Source organism: Coptis chinensis, chromosome 8 (assembly GCF_015680905.1).
Source record: "Coptis chinensis isolate HL-2020 chromosome 8, ASM1568090v1, whole genome shotgun sequence".
Lineage (NCBI taxonomy): Eukaryota > Viridiplantae > Streptophyta > Magnoliopsida > Ranunculales > Ranunculaceae > Coptis > Coptis chinensis.
In genome coordinates this window covers 26828508-26840955 of record NC_141463.1, presented here as the reverse complement: position 1 = coordinate 26840955, position 12448 = coordinate 26828508, and the positions used below count along the sequence as shown (strand labels likewise).

General features: G+C 31.4%; 1 long non-coding RNA gene across 1 annotated transcript; it reads right to left on the bottom strand.

Moving 5' to 3' along the window:
- Positions 1-2536: 2536 nt before the first annotated feature.
- Positions 2537-4984, bottom strand: LOC147480821 (uncharacterized). The gene is made up of 4 exons (XR_015203922.1): positions 4776-4984; positions 4624-4674; positions 3829-3943; positions 2537-2630 (listed from the first exon to the last, which is right to left on the bottom strand). It is a non-coding gene; the product is annotated as an uncharacterized LOC147480821 (long non-coding RNA).
- Positions 4985-12448: the final 7464 nt, after the last annotated feature.

Genomic DNA, 12448 nt, shown 5'->3' with positions numbered 1-12448 from the left:
GTGGAGCGGCTCCAAGATAGACTTTAGACACCCGATGTGGGATTATAATCTCAACACACCACCTCACGTGTGGCATAATCTTGAGCCTAACACGTGGACAATTTTTTAAACGGGTGATGTGGAGTAACATGGGCCTTTTGGGCCAGAGAAATATCCCGTTTTGATACCATATTGAAGATGTGCATCCAACTTAAAACCAATTGGAGATAAATGGAGCGGCCCCAAGATAGGCTTTAGACACCCGATGTGGGATTATAATCTCAACAAGAGTTTTGCTAAGATTCTCTTTTCACCGTAAGATACAAGCAAAACAGTGAAACAAATAGTAGCTGAATTGTAAGATTCGAAAGAGTAAATTTCCTTATTTGAAAACATATCAAATATCACGGTGACGGAAATATCGTAAAATTCCTACTTTAGCCTTCAAGAAATCAAATTTAAAGTTTTAAATGGAAAGTCATATTGTAACTAATACTAGCTAATGCCCGTGCCTTCGGCACGGATGTCTTTATGGTTTTGATTTGTATGCAAATATGCAATTCATCTCTTCAAGAACTGGAAGCATGGGCTGGACACGACAAAGATATTGCCAGCAATTTTAAACTGTGTGGTTAGCAATTCAACATAGATTATTATGACAAAAGAAGACGTCATTGGGACCAAAATATTTAGTAATTACTATGACTAAAATTACAATTACCATGGCAAAGTTTTGATACAACTTCAAGAAGTGACAATTAAAAACTTTATACAATGATATGCATGTCCAAAATTGAAAGTCTCACTAAATCCATAAAAATTCAAAAGAAAAGTTCCTGATGTTGCCATCAAATAAATTTGTCAAGACATTGAATCAACACATTTATTAACATATTATCTTGAAGTACATCTATCACATAAAGCTTCCGGGCTTGCAGTTTTCATCTTATAAGTTGAACACCCATATCATACTCTATATATATCAGTTTGAAATAAAAGAAAAATGAGATTGGAGCAAGATGAGATGGCTCTGCATTTGACCTCGCACCCTCTGCATTAATTGGAAGTGTAAATTGGCACTGGCGATCCAATCAAATATACCCAAATTGCTTATCTTGCTACTACCATGCTGCAATGCTCGCAAAAAAAAAAAAAAAAAAAAAAAAAAAAAAAAAAAAAAACCGAGGAAAAGAAATATTGGAACATCCAAATCCAACAAATTTCAAAGTAAATGGGGAGACATACCCATTAGAAGAAATGCATTTCACTTGTACTCTAAACGGTGATCACTACAACTACTGTTCAATGGGACAAAACAATTCCATCAGTTTATAACTATAAAAGGCTCATGACATGTAGAAGCTAATGAAAGAAGATATATGTTGTAATAAGACAAATCAAAAGATTTGAACAAAAAACAACTTTACCCCTTGCTATATGGCCTCTGAATGATATCAAGCAGAATACCAACATATGTTCGAGAAGACTGATGCATCCGAGGGAAATTTTACAGGCTTTACAACCAAACCTTCTATTGAAATATCTACAACACATTACTTAACTCATTTCAATAAGTTACATTAAGTGTACTTCTTGATTTGAGTCCTCAGTAAAATCTTGGTTCGTCCTCTTGACCTTTGCCGCCATTAGTTGGAGTTGGTACAAACTACCAACCATAATGTGAGAGAGAAAATGAAATCGCCCTGTTTAAAAAAATAAAAAAAAAAAAAAAACCTCCATTAAGTGGCAGGAACATGTCTACCAAAGAACCAATATATCTACTTAATAAAGCATGGAGTTGTAAACTACCACTAAAGTACAAAGCTCGAGGAAAAAAAATAAAGAAGCAAAAACCCATCACTTCTTACGTACTATTCTTCCTACTATTCCACCTTACTCTTCATACAATGCTTACCCAAAGAAGAGATTTAACTGACAACGTGAACCCCAACCTTGAGATATCTAATAAATTAGTAGTAGTTTCAGTTCATTATGCTTTTTCTGGTTATGCTGTAAGTATGACTCACCATAAAGAACACCACCTCTGCTTTTCAATTTTGCTTTGTTCTTGATATAAATAAGAAGAAAGCTCGCTTAATTGAGAATTGATTGAATTGCATCAAATAGTCAAACAACATCATTTAATTCCAATATAAAAATAGGCGTACTTAGTTTGTTGCTTCATTCAATTTCAACTATACGAAGTTTAATATAATTTACAAATTATCCCTTAAGCCCGAGTAAGCTAGTGACAACTAACAACATTTTGAAGTAAAGAAAATTCTAAAGCATAAAATAATTAGAATTTTGTGTACACAAACCTTGGCTTCCTTGGCAAGTTTCATGTAAATTTGTCTGCTGAACTTGTGCTTGCCAATCAACAAATTAAGATGTCTTATCCATTTCAGTTAATACTTCAAACCCCCTAAGAAAGGAAGTAACTATCCATTTAGATATTGTACATTTATCATCACTACAACAATTCTATTATAGATTAATTGTTTCTGCTCTTATGTTGCAAGTTGTACAATAAAATGTTGAAATATGATACCTCTATGAGAGTTTGATGTGATTCGAAATCAGCCACTCTAATTTTGTGGACAACACAATTCTGAATCAACCACTCCAACTCTTTGAATCATGAAATGGAGCTATAGACAATTGTAGAGCGAGGAGTATCAAAGCAAGAATGCAAATTGAATATGCTACAGACAAAATCACAGTTGTATAAGAAACTAAAAATTAATGTTTTCTATATTGATATAAAGTTGAATCGCGAATAAATATAATTCAAAGTAGTTTAACCGAATTTGGTAAAAATATGTTATTTCTATTGTTTATACGACAAAATGAAACAATTTTGAACAATTCGACCATAATACTCAAATCAATTATATCGAAGGATAGACTTAATTGATCAAAGTCAGCATCAATATAAGACCAGGCCTCATAGTCATAATTAAAATCCAATGATCGCCTAGGAAGAGAAATTGAGAAATGAGACCTAGATACGTGTAAGATATTTCAACAGTTAATTGTTGCCTTTTCTGGGTGGTCTTTTGGCTGGTTTCAAAATTTGACATCTAACGCCTTCACTTTTGAGTTCTCTATGTGTGACGAATTGACGTGAAATTTAATACTACTTTACATTATCAGCCCTGCCTAAACTAATAATAAACAGGAAGCTTATATAAGATAAAAATTAAAAAGGATACTTGTATTAATAGCAAAAAGGTTATATGTTACATAGTGTTAAAAATATATATCAATTTCCCAGGAGAATTAAAAGGAAGCTTTGTTAGACTTCACTCTTTTATATTTAGTTCAAAAATATAAAATAAGTGAGTCCATCTTCCCACCATTGTGTAGTTCCTTTGGCCATGGCTTTGATGCATAATCCCTCTTCAAGTAAGGCTAAGGAGTGCATGAGCTAATCTAGTAGTAGCAGATGCATAATACTCAAATATAAGTCAATATTTGGCATGAGTAAACGAACCGAAAATAACATATCAAAATTTCTAATATAATAAAGAGTTCATGATAGGGTGGGAAGTTTTACTCAAATATAAGTCCATATTTGGCATGAGTAAACGAACCGAAAACAACATATCAAAATTTCTAATATAATAAAGAGTTCATGATAGGGTGGGCAGTAAAACTTTGAGCAATTTGAATAATATTATATCATTAACAGGAAGATATTAATTAATGAGTGGGTGGGGGCTGCTTATCCGACAATTATTCCAAAAAGAAAGAAAAATAAAACATGAAAACTACCTACACAAATTTGTGAAAGGAATAATATTAAGATCAAACAATAAAGTCATACCTAAATACACAATCTCATACCTGTAGAAGGCTACAAACTTTCTGTACTAACTGTTGAATCTTGGTTAAAATACTATGATCTCCTTATATTGCGCAAATGCATTTATACAATAATACCCATGGCAGAAACTGCTCCCTAGGATTATGGATTGTAAATCAGTGCACGATAAAAACAGGTAGTATTGAAGTTATGAACACGTTTTTCTACACTCGCAAATATCAAATAATATCAACAACATCATATTGTCCCTAGAGGAAGAATATTATCACATTTTTTAAAAAAAAAAAATTCAGCAGATAGTGTATGGTTCCGACATGTTCAGTTGACCAATACCATAATACTAAAATTTTAATTAAAAGGAAAAAAACAATTCAGTAGACTACCTATAGTGAGGATACAAACTTTACCACCTTGCCTTCAGTAGAGTTGCCAGTCTGCCATTACCATAACCTAATTCTTTTTCTCAATAAAAGCTAAAATTTTGATAGTAAAATATTTGACTGGTTCTCAGTCTATGACCTTGTTAAAAATGTCCGATAGAAGGGACACGAAGAAAAATGACAAAAAAAATCTACGATACTAATCATACACCCTATATACATAATTAGAATAGATAATACCGTCCAATATGAAGATAAATATTCGCAGAGAATATTTACCCATTGAAACATCACATAACTACACAATAGCATTTAACAAAAATAAGCAATGAATATGATTTCTTTCTCAACAGTGGGAGCATATTTGAACACCTTCACAAAAAAAGAAGGGAGAACACGAATTACATCCACAAAAAAGCATTAGACATTTCATACCTGGACGTTTTCAATTTATTCAAGAATTCTTGCAGCAAAAGATTTGTCATCCTGAGTTTAATGAAGAATAGCTTAATCAGTAATTCAATATAGATTTGATTGTGGTGTGGACTTTCTGGTGAAAACAAAACACATAAGAGGAGATTACTTACTTGTGAGAATACCTTCCAGCGATGGATTGAGATGAATTGCAAAAGAAAGAGGTGAGATTTGATTTAAAGAGATACTACTTGAGAAAAATTATGACTTCAGGGTTCAGACTTTGAGACGAATTTCAATGAGGAGATTGTAGAATACAACCCATTTCCAAAAATAAATCAATTGCAGATAGAATATAGAATTTGATGAGAACAAAAACGAATGAAAGAGAGACACTTCCAATTTTCTGCCATTCTTAGTTCAGTATCCAATAAAACAATGAAAGTAAAAGGACAATTATAGAGCTTGACAACAGAGAGAGAGAAATTACCTGCCTGAAAGAGGAGGGCTTCACAACTGAAATTATTTGTCATTACACATTATCGATCACCTTGAACACATTATCTTAAACAAAGTGTTTCTCCAACTCCAAACATATATTTTGATCAACTTGTAAAACTATACCCGGTAAATATGGCAAGCTAATTAACAAATCTTTTGGTGTCTATAACATGGGAAGCCGACGTTGCAAATCAGAAGCAAACAAATCTGAACTTACGAACAAATGCGTGTACATTATGTTATAAGCGCAGCTGAGCAAATGGTTTTAATTATTTAACAAATAATCTTGCGTTATCGGGTGTTCATTAGTGAGAGAAGAATTTGCAGACATAGAGTAGGTACTGAAAACATGCGAAATAGTATAAAGACACCAAAAGCTTGTTGAAGGTGCGTCTGCACATTGTCCAGGCAACTAAAAATGATCTGTGTGAGCCAGATTTTGTAAGCGAACCAAAATTTCAGCTCGAAACCAATTAATAAGAAAAATAGTTGACTATTTCATACGTGATATATGTGTTAGGCACCTGATAACCACATATAAGCATTAGGCTGAAATAAGAAAACGTACCAACCAGAAATATTAAGAAGATATACACATTTCAATATCTCACTAGTTTTCGAACCCGTCCTACGAACGGGTGCCGTTATATTAAATTATTCTAAAAAATATTAACAATTATACATAGCTATGAGATATATATGATAATTATATTAATCACTCACTCAAATTTCTTGCACTACTCTCAATAAAAAAGAAAACGCCAAACCTTGATAAAACCTATGGACTTCTTTTAGCTGTTAAGTTTAACAATTGAAGTTTGATTGAAGTTTTATGAGAATGCTCAATGTGGCGAAGATGATATTGAAACTACTTGAATAGTAAGACACTCTCAATCATAATAAAAGAATTATGATAAACATTATTTAAAATGCAAAATTATACTTGTTAAGACATTATATTCCCCCTACAAATAATACAATTATGTTTCGAGGTTAGTTCAATGCATTTGCATCAAGTTTTCAATTTTCTGTTAATTATTCATTGATGTTAGTTCAATGTAGTTATTGCATCTAGTTTCTGATTTCCCATAAATTATTCTTTGAGGTTAGTTCAATGCAGTTGCATCAAGTTTTCGATTTCCCATTAATTATTCTTTGAGGTTAATTCAGTGCAGTTGCATTAAGTTTATGATTTCTCGTTAGTTATTCATTAAGGTTAATTTAGTGCAGTTGCATCCAGTTTTCGATGTTTCTTTAATTAGTTTTTGATATTACTTCATTGCATTCCCATCCAGGTTCCAATTTCTCATTAATTACTATTTCAGATTAGTTCAATACATATGCATCTAGTTTCTAATTTCTAGTTAATTATTTTTAGAGGTTAGTTCGATGTTCAATGCATTTGCATCTAGTTTCAAATTTTTGGTTATTTATGCTTTGAAGTTAGTTCGACCAGTTACATCCGATTTCTGATTTCTAGTTAACTATTCTTTGAGATTATTTCAACGTATTTGTATCAAGTTTCTAATTTCCCGTTAAATATTCCTCAAGATATTGCATCCAATTTCTGATTTACCATTAGTTAATCTTTGATTTTAGTTTTATGCAATTGCATCCAGTTTCTGATTTTCTGATAATTATTCTTTGAGGTTAGCTCAATGTAGTTGCATCCAATTTTCGATTTCTAGTTAATTGTTCTTTGAGGTTAGTTCAATATTAAGTTTTCGATTTCCCGTTAATTATTTTTTGAGGTTAGTTCAATGTAGTTGTATCAAATTTATGCTTTCTTGTTAATTATTCATTGAGATTAGTTCAATGCAGTTGCATCTATTTTTCGATGTTTCGTTAATTAGTCTTTGAGATTAATTCATTGCATTTGCACACAGTTTCTGACTTCCCGTTAATAACTCTTTGAGGTTAGTTCAATATATATGCATCAACCATCAATATATATATATATATATATATATATATATATATATATATATATATATATATATATATACATCTAGTTTTTGATTATTTATGCTTTGAGGTTAGTTAGATGCAATTACATCCGGTTTATGATTTGTTGTTAAATATTATTTGAGGTTATTTCAATGTATTTGCATCTAGTTTCTGATTTCCCGCCAATTATTCTATGAGGTTAGTTCAACGCAGTTGCATTCGGTTTTTTATTTTCTATTAATTATTTTTTTAGATTAGTTAAATGCATTTGCATCCAGTTTTCGATTTTTCGTTAATTATTATTTGAAGTTTGTTTGATGTATTTGCATACCGTTTCTAATTTTCGATTAAATATTTTTCAAGGATTTGCATCCAATTTCTAATTTATTGTTAGTTATTTTCTGACGTTAGTTTAATGCAGTTATATCCAGTTTCTGATTTTTAGTTAATTACTTTTTGAGTATGGTTTATTGTATTTACATAAAGTTTTCGATTTCCTTTTAATTACTCTTTGAGCTCAGTTCAATGTATTTGAATCCAGTTTCTGATTTTCTTTTAATTATCCAATGTAGTGTGTAATATCAACTTCAAACATGACATAAAAATAAATTATGTTTGATTTACTATGTGGGATCATCAAAAATTATCTAGTTCCCAATTTCCAGTTAATTATTCTTTAAATTATATATGACTCACTATGTGGGATCTTCAAAGATTATCTACGAACGTGTGATGTTATATTAATTATTCTGAAAAATATTTGCAACTATATATGCAGAACTATTATATATGAATATTATATTGATCACTCATCCAAATTTCTTATAACGTGAAAACCTCACTATCCATTAAAAAAAAAGAACTCACCCTTGATAAAACCCTTCAACTTCATTTTGTTGTTTAATAATAAAAGTTTGATTAAAGTTTTGTGAGATTGCCTAATAAGGCGAAATTCATATTGAAGCTACTTGAATAGCAAGACGTTCCCAATCATACGAAAAGAGATAAGATAAACACTATTTTAAATGCAAAACTATACTTATCGAGACATTCCTATAACATATAACACAACTATGTTTTGATGTTAGTTTAATGCTTTCTCCAATTGGTGATCAAATTAAGGTCAACATAGATGGGGCTTCTAGAGGGAACCCAGGTCCAGCTAGGTTGGGTGGATCCTTTAGAAATGTTTATGGTGATTTTGTCTTACTCTTGAGCAAGGGTATCGGAATTGCAGACAACTATACAGCCGAGTGCATGGTTATATTGGAGAGTGTGGAGCTTGCCCTTTCAAAAGGATGAAGCAATCTCTGGGTGGAATCATATTTGGCAGCAGCTGTCACAACTTTTAACTCATGGGGCATCCCTTGACAACTCCTATGTAGATGGAAAATTTGCACGACGAAGGTGCAAAGCTTGAAAGTGTAGCACAACTGGAGAGAGACTAACCTAGTTGCAGACCAGGCGGCAAAATTTGGATCTTTCTTAGCTGAGAATGAGGCTTTTGTATCAAATGGCAGACCCCCATGGTTATATGAATGGGAGGTTCCATATGGTTGCTATTTTAGAATATCTTGAACCTACATCGTATAGCATGTAGGTTCTACCACTCCTGTACAATTCTTTTATTTTGTTTCTTTCCTTAATTCAATTTACACTTACCGAGAAGAAAAAAAAGGTTAGTTTAATGCATTTGCATCTAGTTTCTGATTTTCAATTCCATTATTTATTTTTTGATGATAGTTCAATGCAGTTGCATTTAGTTTTCGATTTCCCGTTATTTATTTTTTGAGGTTAGTTCAATGCGGTTAGTTCAATGCATTTGCATCAAATTTCCTATTAATTGTTCTTTGAGGTCAATTCAATGCATTTGCATCCAATTTCTGATTTTCCGTTAATTATTCTTTGAGATTATTTTAATGCATTTGCATCCAATTTTTGATTTCTCGTTTATTATTCGATAAGATTGCATTTGCATTTAATTTTTGATTTCCCATTAATTATTGGTTGAGGTTAGTTCAATGAATTTGCATTCAGTTTTCGATTTTTCGTTAATAATTTCTTGAGGTTAGTTCAATGCATTTGCATCAAGTTTATTTTTTGAGATTAGTTCAATGCAGTTGCATCCAGTTTCCGATTTCTCATTAATTATTATTTAAAATTAGTTCAACGCATTTTCATCTTGTTCCCAATTATAGTTAATTTTTCTTTGATGTTAGTTCAATGCAGTTGCATCAAGTTTCTGATTTCCCATTAATTTAATCATTGAGGGTTAGTTCAATGCATTTCCAACCAGTTTTCGATTTCTCGACAATTATTTTTTTTATGTTAATTCGATACATTTGCATCAAAGTTTTGATTTCCCGTTAATTATTCTTTGAGGTTAGTTTAATGCAGTTGTATCCATAGTCCGATTTCCCATTAATTACTTTTTAAGATTAGTTTAATGTTTGCATTTGCATCAAGTTTTCGATTTTCCGTTAAATATTATTTGAGGTTAGTTCGATGCATTTGCATCCAGTTTTCTGTTTCCCATTAATTGTTCTTTGAGCTTAGTTTCATGTAGTATTATATATATTTTAAAATATTTGTCATTATTGGTTTGCTGTTATTTTTATTTTTATTTTTTATGCATGTGAGCTTGCATTAAAATGAATGCAAAATTTTTATTATATGTTTTGTGATGTTATTTTTTATATAATTTAATTTTCCATTGTAATTTGTTTTGGTTTGGTATATTATAAAATTAGAAATTACATTATAATGTTGAATTTTTTTTATAAATTCAGAAATTTGTCGTAATTACTATGGTTTTTGAAATCCTTAACGATGACTAAATGTCTAAATCCCAAAGTGGATGATGCATTAAATCTATTCAACTTTATTTGTTTAGGCCCATATAGACATATAGTGCAAACAATACAATTTTATTTGTTGTCCGCTTAGTTTTGAGTGTACACTGTTACTTATTTTATGATTAGTTGACTTTTATTTTTCCTTTTTGTCCCAGTCACATGTGTAGTTAACAAATGTAGAAACTAAATGTTCAGGCAACTCAATTTATTTTTTCCTTCGTTATTTCATTGTCTTTTTTTTTTTAAAAAAAACTTTGTTATGTTAAACTTCACCTAAGATTAGTGTGGAAACTATTCTTCCTAGCGTAAGAGTTTTAGGAAAATCGTTTTCGGTGGAAATTATTGTTTTTAGCAATTTAGTTTTTTGTCTCATATTTTTTCATAATTAGCTATAGTGTTTAGGAAAAGTTGGAGAATCTATGAAAATCTAGATAGGATTGTTTACTTCTTTATATCATATTTTTTTACTAATTAGTAATAGAGTTTAGAAAAAATTGTTTCATATTAGTCTTCTACTTTTTAGTAATTAGTCAAAAAGTTTTACAAATATTGGAGACTCTGTCAATGCTAAAAAAATAGAGCCAAGAGGGTACAGCTATAATATATATCTAAAGATAACAAACTCCTGATGGCATAAGAATTATGACATACCAGAGATATCCAAGTAAGCCTAGAGATATCCAAGTAAGCCTCAGGTAGAATGGGGGGTCCATTATCAATAGGTTTCCCTGATCCATTAAAAAATCACCCAAGCATGTCCATGATATAGGCGTTTTCAAAACCTGCATGAAAGAATTCTTAAAAATCATTGGGACAATAAAGAATTTAGAAATTTTCAGAGAGACCTATTGCAATGGGGAAAAATGGAAGAAGAAGACGAAATGACTGGTCCTTTTTTGGGCTCCAAGTCCGACCAGAGGTTGCTAGCTATGGTCATCTTCGGCATCAATTTGACGTGATTCAAGAAACAAAAAAAATTTACACGAAATAATAGAGGAGATAAGAAAAGTATCTGAGTGGAATACAGAAAGAGAAGTACTAATGGTGATTCGAGAAAGATAGAGGGCTGAAGGAGAAGAAGAGCGGGATACGAAGGGTTTTGAGACTTGATATAATTATCCCTAATTAATAAGGGAACTTTTCAATTATATAATCGGTGCTAATTTCTAATCTTGCACACACTCACTATAGCGCGTCCTGACCTTTGGATGGAATCCCAGCCACGAGTCAGAAAACAGCTTTGTTTTGTTATATTGATATCTAACAGTGGTTATTCTGGGAAGCAATGAAAGATTACTGTAGGTTAGCCCATTCGTTTTATACAAGTATAAGATCAAAATAGACCAAAATTTTATACCGTAAATTGCTGAATCCATTCCTCATTGATCCGTTCCATATGGCACCTTAGCTCAATTTGATTGAATGCCCTCCTATTATTATGACGACAGGAGTGGACCATGCACCGCTTATTAGCAAGAACCTCAGTAACTACTCCGCTCCACCAGCCAAAAAAAAAAACATCCACTTTATCGGACACATGAAAAACATCCCCGTCAAATTTTGCAGGAGGCAACGGTCGAATATGTTTTAGCATGCACAACATCTTTCAAAAGTCCAGCTGCAACACTTTGTGGGTGTTTGGTTCTCATTTTTTCAAAAAATCATTTTTTCTTAAAAAACATTTTTATGAAAAAATATTTATTCTAAAAACAGTTTTTCAATAAACATGTTTGGTTGTGATTTTTTTTAAAAACTATTTTATCAAATCAAATTTTGCACTATGTTTCTCGATATATTTTGGCATATTGTGGCATAAATCACTAAAGTCTAAAACATTTGGGGAGTTCATTTCCTTTTAACACCCAAAATATTTCCTTCAAAGAAAAATAGTTTTTTAACTTGAAAAACAAAATTTACCTAATTATCATAAAACAAGTTTTTGAGACTAAAAAATGTTTTTTGAATGAAAAACTATTTTTTTTTTAAATACAAACCAAACACATTTATTTTTTCAAAAAATATTTTTTCACTAATAAACACTTTTTGGCAATAAATAAATAGGATCCAAACACCCTCTTAGTCTCAAGCTATTACACTGGACAAAGTATAATTTATTCTTCGTTCACTTGATTACTGTTGCTGGGAACCAAACACCACAACAATGTTTATCAGGAAGGCTAACTTCTACTTTTGTTCCAGTGCTAAACCTTGGCTCAGCTGTTTTCTACAATGAAATAAAGACTAAAGTGCAATTTTACTACTCCCATGAGAAACTAGAAAGTAATCGCTATGGAGATTATATAGTTCAAACCAAGTGTGTCAACCTTTTACTTAAACATGGACCTGAATACAGTCAGAGTTGCATGGCTCATGTATAATAACAATGGAATTATCTTTAGAGCATCAAGGGTTCACAATACGGCGTTCAAGGAGGACGTATCAAACAATTAGCGCTACGTTTCTACTGGGTCAAAGGTGAGAAGTTGATTCTGTATTTCCCGTCCATATTATAATATCATCAGGTTGGTCATATTTAATAAACT